This window comes from Plectropomus leopardus, chromosome 9 (assembly GCF_026936395.1).
Source record: "Plectropomus leopardus strain MGB_pleo_1.0 chromosome 9, ASM2693639v1, whole genome shotgun sequence".
Classification (NCBI taxonomy): domain Eukaryota; kingdom Metazoa; phylum Chordata; class Actinopteri; order Perciformes; family Serranidae; genus Plectropomus; species Plectropomus leopardus.
Genome location: NC_142184.1, coordinates 1,678,705 through 1,690,450, shown reverse-complemented (window position 1 = coordinate 1,690,450; position 11,746 = coordinate 1,678,705). Strand labels below are relative to the sequence as shown.

The 11,746-nt window shown below is 39.8% G+C and overlaps 1 protein-coding gene across 9 annotated transcripts in view; it reads left to right on the top strand.

Moving 5' to 3' along the window:
* Window positions 1-606: 606 nt before the first annotated feature.
* The window catches only part of LOC121940261 (tyrosine-protein phosphatase non-receptor type 7-like), a 28,459-nt gene continuing 17,319 nt past the window's right edge, over window positions 607-11,746 (top strand). For 6 of the 9 annotated variants that reach the window (XM_088081614.1, XM_088081613.1, XM_088081608.1 and 3 more), the window contains exons 1-2: window positions 607-800; window positions 8,606-9,320. The gene's annotated coding sequence lies outside the window, so the exon portion shown is untranslated. Of the gene's footprint in view, window positions 801-8,605; window positions 9,321-11,746 lie in introns of those variants that run through there. The other 3 variants (XM_088081616.1, XM_088081617.1, XM_088081618.1) reach the window with 3 other exon arrangements.

The window sequence follows — 11,746 nt, the reverse complement described above, 5'->3', positions numbered from 1 at the left end:
CCCACAAGAGTGCTTTTTAGAAGGAAGAAAATGTTTACTGTGAATTAAAATAATTTGGAGTTAAGGAATGTTTTCATTTAATTAAGCATAAAAAAACATGATGACTTTTAATAATCTCTTCAAGAATTAGGTGAGTTATCGGTTATTTTCTTTTTTTTTAAGTTATTCATGTGATTATTTTGTGATCCATTTTTTAATGCCAAGACTGGATTTTTCCCTTCGTGTGGAGTTAAGGAAATTAGAAAGAATAAAAAAAAATAATGAGAAAAAATAACATGAGGGTGATAATCGATTTTTCATAAGTTTATAAAATCATTAATTAATACATTTATTTATTAATCATTTATATCAGCAAAGGTCTGTGTTTAAAAAAGCTGCCCAAGTGTTGCGTCATTGTGTTCGGTATTTAATTGGCTGTAAGAAGCGTCAGTCATTGGCACGGCTGCTTGCTATTGGCCGGATGTCTCCACAGGTGGGGAGAGGTGGGATCTTCTTTGCAATGCAGGCTCTGATTGGCTATTAAAAGCTCTGGGCGGGATACGGAGACTCGTATTGGTCAGATGAGGTGTCAGTAAAAAGGCCAGAGCTCATTCTGGTTCTTTTTTTGTTTCAGCACGTGACGGCAGAATCAGCAAAATAATATGGAAACATTGGAACATTTGGACGGATGCAATAAGTACTATAGATGTAAAAATGTGTTTGGACTAAATATTTCCCAGGATTTGGATCATCTTTGCCGACATATCAGGAGCTTTTCTATCAGACACTTTTGATGGTTGGATTATGACGAGGCCGCACAGGTGAGTTGTTGGCTAAGTGTTTGTTTGTTGGTCTGACAAAGGGTTAAGTTGAGCCGCTCTCTTGGTTGTACCTTGAAATGATCTGCAACAATCTCTGCTCTCCGAAGAAATGTCACAGAAGTGCTGTTAAATTTCAGTTGAAATATACCGGGCTATTATTTGCTTAAGTCATTAAATTTAACAGGCTAATATTTGGGACAGGCGTTTATATGAGGCAGGCTTTGATTTCCTTTCACATAAACCCTTATTATTCTTTTAGTTTTTTAATGTAGTCATTTGAGAGCCAATGGATTTTTTATTTATTTTATTTTTTTTTTAAACGGGAGGAAGGTAATGAGCAACAAAATAATAAATCACAAAGAAGAAAAATTAAAAACATCCTAAAATTTTCTAAAATGTCCTAAATCCGAGAAAATCCCAAATCAGAGAAAGGTCCTAACGTCCTAGAAATATCCTAAAATCCTTGAAAAGCCCTGAATCCTAAAAACATCCCAAAATCAGAAACACCTCCTCAAGTCCTAGAAATGTCCTTAAATCAAAAACAAACTCATGAGACAGTTTGAAATAACGCTGTAAGATTTTTTGAAGTGGTGCCTCTTTCCTCTCACTTGTGTGTAATGTATACTATTTCCTACAGTGCCATTTTATTTCTGCTTGTTGTTCTTTGTTTCTCTACTGTAGGCGAGTTATTCTCGGATTATAATTCTGCTGTGTTGTTACTGAGATTGGAAAACAAAAACAAAACTAAACAAAACAAAAAGCAGCGCCATTAGAGGGCGGGGCTTATGGAACACGTCAGGAAATATGGGCGGGGCTTGTGGAAAAACAGTGGTAAGCCAACAGACCGGTAGGTAAATCTGACCTGCCAACAGAGCTAAGAGGTTTAAAAACCACCTGGCATTGAAAAAACATTCAGCTATAGTTATAGCTGTTGGACGTGACATTGCCAGGAGCAGTACAGACTGAGGAGGTAGACCTGTTGGAGATAGCAGAGGTCAGATCTGCTGTCAGCAGTTACATCCAGTTTTACTTTTAACAGATGACAGCAGAACAGTGGGAATCATTGAAAACAGGCTCCCCTGATAGTACAACCAAAATCATGATTGCAGGTCTGATTTTGGATATAACTGCAGCCCTGATAAAAGCCGTTTTACAGGCTAATACAAAGGAAACAGTTATGTCTGAAGAGAGTGTGAGGTCAAGCCTGGGGGACACACTCTCAGAGGGTTTTGCTGAGGGACTGGGTGTTGAGGGCCAAGTCCAATGTGACAGTGGTGAGCGCTTAACAGCTCTCATAGGTAAAGAGGTTGCAGAAAGTATAAAATCTGACTTTTCCTCAAAAACACTCACAGCAGAGCCAGAGATAAATCGGCACATACCTCCTCCCCGAAGGCTTAATGCGATGGTGGACTATACTTGCAAAATGGTAAAGGCTTTTGCAGGCAAGGCAAAAGCCTTCTTCTCTCCTCGACCAAGGAAGCAGAGAAGTCAGACTAAATCCCTGGAAAAACTGATGCTCGAAGACATAGACGACATAGAGCAGTCAGAGAATGAGGAGTGCTTACCGGTTGTGACCGTGGAAAGCCGGTGCTCCTCACAGCACTCATTAGAGGACAAAGCAGTCGACGTTCAAACAACTACAGCTATTCAATATAAAACATATAAGTGACATCATCAACCCTCTTCTAGATGAAGTGCCAGATATTGAATATGAGCAACTCGACTCAAAAAGCTCATTAGAAATAATAATTGTCGGAGAAGACACCGCTGAGTGTATTTCTGAAATGAAGAGCTCAGAGGAGGCAGCTACTTCAGGTCAGAGTTCACTCACAGAACAGAAGCGTGAGTCTGTGGAAGGAATAGGCAGGAAAATTAAGTCTTTCTCTGCTAAGCGCTTTGCTGTAGCCCTTCTACATCGACTCCTGGCACAAACTAGGAGCAAATTCCACCGGGACTCCAAAATTTAAAGCAGAGAGTCAGTGCAGAAGCTCGTAACTAGTATTGAATGTCTGCTCACATAGGGAGACAATGAAAACACACAGGCTGAAGAGGAGCTTTGTGTGTTCAACAAGTTCAAGAATATGTCCAAAGAAGATGTCCTGATGTTCACCCGGGCATTTACTGACCTGTTGTACGGTCACATTACATATGGGACTGCATCTGAGGTCAGCCCAGAGCAAGTCCCGCCATCACATTTGGAAATGTATAATGACATTAGGGACAAAGTGTGGCATTTCCTGGGACTGATGGGCTGGTGGCTCAACACAGGTGGACGACCACAGTGAACGGATGGCACTCGCCATCGTGGGCATTGAGTCGCTGCCACCAGCAGAGATACCAGAACTCATCGAGGAGAGTGCACCCATGGATCCTGCCACAGAGTCTGGCCCGGCATACATGGACACACCTGACGAACCTGTGCACCGTACAACTGAAACGGAGCAAAGAAACAAAAAGTTCATCCATGTAACCATGGAGCAGCTGCTAGCACGGACCATGAAAAAGCTAGAGTGGAGTACACCAGCGAAAACTGTGCGGCCATCATCACGTCTCTGACTGAGAGAACGTGGGCCGAGGTTCAGGGTGTAGACTTTGATCCCACCGCTAAAGCTTGTGTAAACCTTGACAAGGCCATTTTCAAGGACCTGTGTAGGGAGTTGGGCTCTGCAAAAATGGTGCTGGTCTCCATGTATTTACAGGATCCAGTCTTCGAAAGCTTTCTTGCCTGCTCTGGTAAAGATTGCCTGGTGCCAGCACCAAAAAAACGAGGCGCCATCCGCAAGTTCCTGTCTACTTTAGGGAAAATCATCTCCACGACATGCTCCCAATTAGTAACATTTTTGACCGAAGTTTCATCTACTATGACTGTTCATTCTGCCGTAAACTCGTTCCCTCTAATTTAGTCCGTCTGTCGTCTGCTTGCATTGCCGGCTGCTGCTTTATGACTCTGCAGGTTCTTCTCTAACATCTGCAGATCCAGAAGCAGCGCTGGTTTTATGCAAGCAAACGCAGACTGACGTACAGGTTTTCTCCGGGGTGCTCCGGTTCACCTGACATCAGTAATTGTCAACATTACTGCTTAAAAAAAATTAGATTAGGTTATCATTTTGAAGGAGAAGTGAATGTGATAAAGAGCTCCTCTCCTGCCTCACATCCAGGTCAGCGTCTCTCTCACTGTCCTCTGTCCCTCATCATAGGAGGAGAGACAGATGGAGCAGCAGGTTACCTGGACGTCAGACAGGACTTGCGTTCTCACGGCCACCTCTGTAGGCAACACCTCACAGCTGGAAGGTGAAGGTTCAATTCCCGCCATGAGCCTTCCTAAGTTGATGTGTTGTCTACTGTGGTGTTGTGGGTTTTCCCCGGTGCTCCGGTTTATCCCGCATTCAATTAGCATTGACATCAAATAACTCATTCGAAATAATAATAATAATACATTTATACACATATATATTATTCCCCCGCTTATCTCTTTTATCATTGGCTTTAAGAGCCGTAAACATTCAACACAGAATGAAATTGTAATGAGTGTTGAACTGATATCTCACAAAGTGAAATATATGTATATACATATATATATTTAATTCTTTACAGGTCAAAAATGGCTCATAGAGATGACTTTAAATCCATCCACATCCATCAAAGCCTCAGCGCTGACTGTATTTGTTCACATATGGGTCACATTTGATAGATTTCAATGAGTTATGCTCGTCTTAAAGTCAGTTTAAATTAGTTCAGTGACTTTTTCCTGTAATGTGTGGATCGACTTTAGGCAAAGTTAAACCTAAAATAATGATACGCAGCTCGCTTTGCTTTGGGGCCATTTTGGCAAAATGACAGGAGGCCAGGGGCCAGTCGCGGCAGCCACATACAAGTTTATATCATTTCAGGATGTTTCTGGATCTTCTATGATTTTAGGACATTTCAAGGATTTTTGGATGTTTTTTAGGATTTTAGGACTTTTCAGGATTTTATGATTTATCTCGGATTTTTACAAAGTTTCTAGGATGAAGTGCTTTTCCATGATTTTACAACATTTCTAGGTTTTTATGAAGTTTCTAGGATGTTTCTCAGATTTTAGGACATTTCTATCATTTTGGATATTTTAAGGATTTTTCTGATGTTTCCAGGATTTTAAGACATTTCTTGGATTAGGGAGTTTCTCTGATTTAAGGACATTTCTCTGGTTTCAGGACATTTTTGTCATTTTGGACATTTCAGGGGTTTAAGGTCATTTCTATGATTTTAGGACATCTATTTTGATGCTGTTTTATGCACTCTGACACCTTATGGATACTAAAAGCACAAAAACAGTTCCCAATGTGAATCACTTTATTTTTATTGTGAATTAGAAAATTATTGGGGGCCACCCAGCACCTTTTCAGGGGGCCAGATTTGGCCCGCGAGCCATCAGCTGCGTATCGCTGCTCTACAATATGGAAACATCGTAAATTTCACATTCTTTACGTGAACATAGACTGGGACGGTTCGAGGAAACTGTTAAGTGTCATCGGCTGATTCACTTGCAGTCACACAGTTGTGTGTCACTGTGAAGCTGACAGACGTGCGGTCTACGCAGAGGTCACTAGAGGTCGCTGCTGCATCAGTTTTCACTGAAGCCTGCAGATGTTTCTGGAGGGGTCTCTTCCTCATGCGTGTGTGTGTTAATCATTACTTTGCAGATTAAAAGACCCCCGAATCTGAGATATGACAAAATTGTTGTCATTTTTCTACTGGATGCATTTGATGAAAATTAAAGTATATTGTAAGAAAGCATCAAATTTTTATTTTTAATTGTTTTTTACCTAAACACAAGAGCATCAGCGAGACTGATGCTCACATTTCTCTCCATATCATCAGTTTTCCACCAAACGAACATCGAGCTTTAATCTGTGGGACGTAACGTCTGATCCAGCAGTTTCTCAGAAACAAGCATCATTCAGTTTTACCGCTGCAAAAAAAACTTTTTTAGCAGCGTTTTTTTAGCATTCAGTTTAAAAGTCAGCATTAACATAAAATTTACAAACTTGTAATTTTTTTTAACGTTTAAAAAGCATGATTTTTGTTTTACTGCATTTAGTGGCCTATTTATTATGTTTCAGTTTGTCCGGCCAACCCGTTCATGTAATCACAATATCTCAAGAACACTTCGAGGGAATTCCTTTAAATTTGGCAAATAAATATTCACTTGGACACGAGGATGTACTGATTAAATTTTGGCGGGCAGAGGTCAGAGGTCACCTGTGACCTCGTCTGTCTAAAGCTTGTGATTGCGTCTGTCTCAAATGTCAGACTCAACGATGACTTTTCTCACAGGATGTAGTGACTAAGTTCTGACATTTTCTATTCAGAATTTCTGCAAAAACCCTTTTGCAGGGTACCTGCATGCTATAGCACCCTGCGATTTAATGTTCTCATTTTGAGAATATTCCTTAAAAAAGCTGAATTTTATTAATAACGGCGTTGATTGTTTTTCTTGTCCTTGTCACAGTGATGTTGCTCGGGAGGCGTCCTGCTGTGTTTTGGATGTTATGGTCAGACCGGCCGTGATGGTCGCTGTTTTGACTGAAACTCGCTTCACAGCTCGATTGCTGCACTTTCTGATCCTCATCTGCTTCATGCTGCGTCTGTCACTTTTCACTGAGTCCACTTTGGTTTAAACAGCAGCTTTTTGTTATGAACACGAGGCACTCTGAGGCCTCTGAGAAGGGTCTATGACTCTTACTGCAACAAATTAACCCTTTGAAACCTGAGCACAAAAGGTATTGAGCAACACTGAAATACATGACCCAAAAAATTGCATTAAATCAGTAACTTTTATTTATTTTCAGGTAATTTGCCAACACATTTTTACTTATCTCGCTAATTTTAGTTGATTATTGCTCTCTTCTCTTCTTTTCAACAGCTCTCCCTCCTTTCTGCGTCCCCTTCTTTCTGTTTCTCATTTCTTGTCTCGTCGTGTCCCATTACCAGAGAATACAGTTTAAACGCTCCCCATGTCGTAAGCAGATGAATTAAAGCGTTTCAGCAGTGAGTCTACAGTGGATCGTTTTCCTCGGCAGCGCTAAATTACCAGAGAAACTAATCAAACAACCTCACAGGGAGCACAGAGCGCTGCGTCTGCTGCGCTTCACACAGACTTCCCCGTTTAACTCACTCAGTCATCCTGCCTTTATGGTTCAGGAGGGAAATTTGCGGACCGAAAGCCCTCGGCAGCTGAACACACAAAGTCAAAACAGAGACGAGTTCTCGAGACTCGAGAGGCTGCATCGTTTCAGGAGCAAATGAAACGGAGTGATTGCAGCGTGGATAAACGAGTCCCGGCTCCTTTAACCGAACGAACCTGCATGTTGGGTCGCCAGAATAACTGCTGGCATTGCCCGTGATTTCACTTCCAGAAGACGTCTCCAACGTCTTTGTCCCCTGAGTTTGGCAGTACATCCAACCGACCTTCTAACTGCACAAGTCTGTCAATGAAATTTCTTTTAAATGTGTTGGACCAATTTCATTTTTACTATTAGTCAATTAAGAAAAATTTGTTCATGATTATGGTAACAGTACACAACAATTTGAAATTCATCATTCAATTCAATAATGTGGAAAACCTGAATTTTTATGAGAAATTAACTTAAAAATGTGTGATCATAAGGACTTTAGGACATTTCTTAGACTTTGGGACAGTTGTGGGATTTTGGGACATTTCAAGGATTTCAAGAAATTTGTAGGATTTTAGGAAGTTTCTAGGATTTTTGCTTATTTCTATAATTTTAGGATGTTCTCAGATTTTTGGGTGTTTTACGTTTTTTTTTTTTTAAAATTATTTTCTTGTTCTTTTTTAAAATTTTACTATGTTTCAGTTTTTTTCCCTTTTTTTGCTAACTTCTTCTTTTTTTTTTTTTTTTTAACTCATTACCTTCTTTCCTCCCAAAAAATTCAAGACAGTTTGCCCAGATTTCAGTGGATTAAAGGGTTAAAAGCTGAAATTTATTGAATATTTGATATTTATAATTAGGACTGATGTTAGGACTGAACAACTGACTGTTGTGCGGGAATCTGGAGTCCAAACGTCCTGTTTGGATGTGTGTGTGTGTGTGTGTGTGTGTGTGTGTGTGTGTGTGTGTGTTTTCCTACACTTTACCACGTGCCTTTGTTGCCTAACCATCTGTGACCTTGGTGCCTAATCCCAACTATTGTGACGGTCCGTGCTGTTGCGTGAACATATGGACCGTGCCGCTTCATCCCACGGCACATCCATTCGTTGACACCGTCGCGGCGTCCTGGCACGTCATAGCTTGTCGTGGCAAGGATTCTTAAAATGTTACGCCCGCACACTTACTCCACGCCACACAAGTTTGTTCAAGACAGCGTTTGGATCCTGCTTGAATCTTCGACGTGTCGAAATCTAACGAACGTTGCCTTGGCTAAACCTGTGTGGCGTGGACTATCAGTGCGCAGCAGGAGTTGTTTTTCGATAGTCTTGCACCTACGTGATGTGTGTAAAACTACCTCTTTTTCAAGGATTCCTGAGATGTCACAGGTTGACCGAGCGAGAACGTGTTGTGCGTCATGTGACACAAAGAAGAACCGTCTGCCGGTTTTACAGCACGTACCGTCCGTACCGTCCGTACCATCCAGTATTTCAAACGAAGGCGGCGTGGTAACCTGCGCTGCCATGTTGTTGTGCAATCCTTCCTGTCACTCGGTCTCATCCTCCATGTTGTTTTTCTGTCTCGTTCGTGTTGCTTTGATGAAAGCACAGACGGTTTAAGCTCGTGAGCGTTTTTAATGTATGATTTTCATTTCAGGACTGTGAGCACGATGAAGAGGACATTAGGAGAGGAACACGGCAGCAGCAGCCGTGCACTAATGGTGCCTCGCAGCTTTCAGCAAAGCCCTAAAAGTTCCCCCACAGTGCGATTATCTGCTCATCTCGTCGAGAGGAAGAGTGCCATCGTGAACGAGCGCTGTCTCTTCTATTAATTTTTATTTCTACGGTGAGCGCTGATAACGCTAGCAGGTTAGCCTCACTGACTGCCTCCCCGAGGGATCGGATCCTGCTGCTGCTCATCTGACAGCTGGAGAGAAAAAGACGAGGAAAATCAGTTTATACAGCCCCACTGTGAAGCACACACACACACACACACACACACACACACGAAAATAAACACACACACAGACACAGAAATATACACACAGATACACAATGTTGAAGCCCGTGGCGTGCAGTCTAAAGGGGACCCATAACCTTGGATGATGAGGGGAATAGAAAGTGTATGTGTGTGCGAAAAAGTGTGTGTGTGTGTGTGTGTGTGTGTGTGTGTGTGTGTGTGTGTGTGTGTGTGTGTGTGTGTGTGTGTGTGTGTGTGTGTGTGTGGTAATGAGAGAGTGGGTGGGTGCAGAAAAAAGGAAGTGGCAGAGAAGAAGGTAGAAGTAAAAGACAAAACGACAGAGCAACAGATGAGAGAAAAGGAAGACGAGGACCGAAAAGAAGAAGACGGGAGGGAGACAAAGACGGAAAAGGTGAGAAAAAGAGGGAGAACTCGGACGCCTGATGATAACTTTGAAAGCAGAGGCAGATTCAGATCGAGACGAGCTGTTTGTGTGATGAATAATTTAGATGTTATTCACAAATCTTGTTTTTATTCTCCAGAGTTTTCGTGATGGTGGAAATTATTGCGTTTTATGATGTTTAGACGATAATGAGCAGAGATGTAAGAGGTATTTCGACGCGCTGAGTTCAATTAGAAATTGTAGTTCAACTTAAATGAAATACTTCCTGAGTACTTCTACTGCAACAAATATGCTAAGAGACGATTGGTTAGCAACTTTGTTTTTAAAGCAACATTATGCAACTTTTAGTTCACTGTTGCGTCTCATTCCTAAGTCGTCAAATACCGATGTTTTCGGTCGGCGCTTCGGTCCGTCCATCAACCAAACACGTCGATATTTGATGACTCAGCGACCAAAAGTTGCGTACTGTTGCTTTAAAGACTTTTTTTTTTCATTAATATTTTTATGTAACGAAAAAGAAAATAGGGAGTTGATATCGTAACGATGATTTTAGGAGCACCCCAACATTATCATCTTTTTTTTTTTTTTTTTTAAAGTGTGTTTATTGATTTTTTTCTTTGTTTGCTGCAGGTATTTTAGCAAAAATTAAAAACAGAAAACAAGTCAATTACAACCCAGAACATTCACAGAAAGACGTTACTCAACAAAAAAGCCTGAAAATTAACAAGAAACTTGTAAAAAGTCACAAGAAAATTACCTGGAAAAAAAGAAGAAAAGAAAACTCACAAAAATCCCCTCAAAAATTGTTAATTTATTTGTATAAGTTTATTTTCTGTAATTTACTTTTAAATATATTATTTCAGAGAATTTCAAATATAGTTATCTGAACATTTTTCACTTTTTTTGATAATATCTAATAATCCCCCCCGAGCTAGTTTTCAGGTAATTTTCTTGTCAAATTATTCAGGTTGCAGAATATTTCTTGCGAAGTTGGTAATTATTTATTAATTTTTCTTTGTTTTTAACAGAGGTTTTAATACCAGTAAAAGGCGTCTCAGTGCAGTGCAAGAGTACTTATGTCAGTCCAGGTGTTAAAGGGTTAAGGCTTTAGACTTCTGCAGCCTTCTCTCTAGAAATGTCCTAAAGCATCCCCATATGTTATCAACAAATCATCTTTTAAAGTTAAATTTAGATGCTCCTTTTTCTTTTGCCGCATATTCCAGTGGTCTGGTTTGACTATATTTACTATTATTATTTTTACTACTATTATATTTATTTTATATCTTTCATGATTTTAATTTAGGTGTATTTTTATTTTTCATGTTTTTTTTTTTTTTATTTGAAGATTATTTTTTTGGCATTTTTGCCTTTATTAGACAGGACAGATCAGCAGTGTGAGGGGGGGAGAGAGAGGGGGATGACATGCAGCAAAGGGCTGCGAGCTGGACTTGAACCTGCGACCGCTGCGGCACGGCAGTGCCATTATACATGGGGTGTCCACTAAGCCACCGGACGCCCATTTTTCATGTTTTATTGGTTTATATATCACCTGGTCTTTTCTGTTTATTTGTTTGTTTTTTCCTGTGTTATATTTCATTAGTCCGTCTAATTTTATTAAATTTTTTTATTTTCATTCAGATGTATTGTACTCTTTTAATGATTTACTTTTAGTATTTTTATTATTTTTTATTTAACATTTTTTTAAAAATCAGTTCTGACTCATGTCTTTGTATGTTTTTTTTTTGGTTTATTGTAGTTATTATTTTATGAGTTTGTATTTTTAGTTTTAATGGTCTCAGTTTTACGGTTAGTTGCTGGATTTGTTTCGTGCCTGCGTCTCCTAACTCGCTCTGTCTGCAGCTTATTGTGCCTCCACCTGGAATGAAAGTTTCTATATAAAAATGAATTTCATTACTTGTAATGAACTTGACTGTATTATTGATTGCAAAACTAGAACTTATTTACAAAAACACTTTAGCAAATCACGCTGTTAATAGTTTTTCTGTAATGCAGAGAACTTATTGTTCTGACTCTATTTGGTGCGAGGCTATTAATTAACAAATGACATTTCAATTATCTCTGTGACATGCGTGAGTATTTCCAGATAAGGTACAGTTCATTACTTTTTACAAAACAATCAGAACAAAGCAATGAACACATGAGCAAACTTTCTTCATTAATGTGTGCTTCTGTGTTGGGTTTTGGGGGTATAATATGTATCATTACAAATATTTAGTTACAGGTAAAAGTAACTGTGAGGCAGCAGAATTAACCCTGTCACTGCTATATTCTTTCGTATTATGTTTTCAGAGAAGTATTGCTTATACAGTCATGCTAAGAAGCTAATTTCAATTTCTGTATATGGTGTACTGGGTAATTTTACCCAAAAAGGAATCCTAAATTGAAGTAATATTAAATGTGCTTACTTTGCAGTT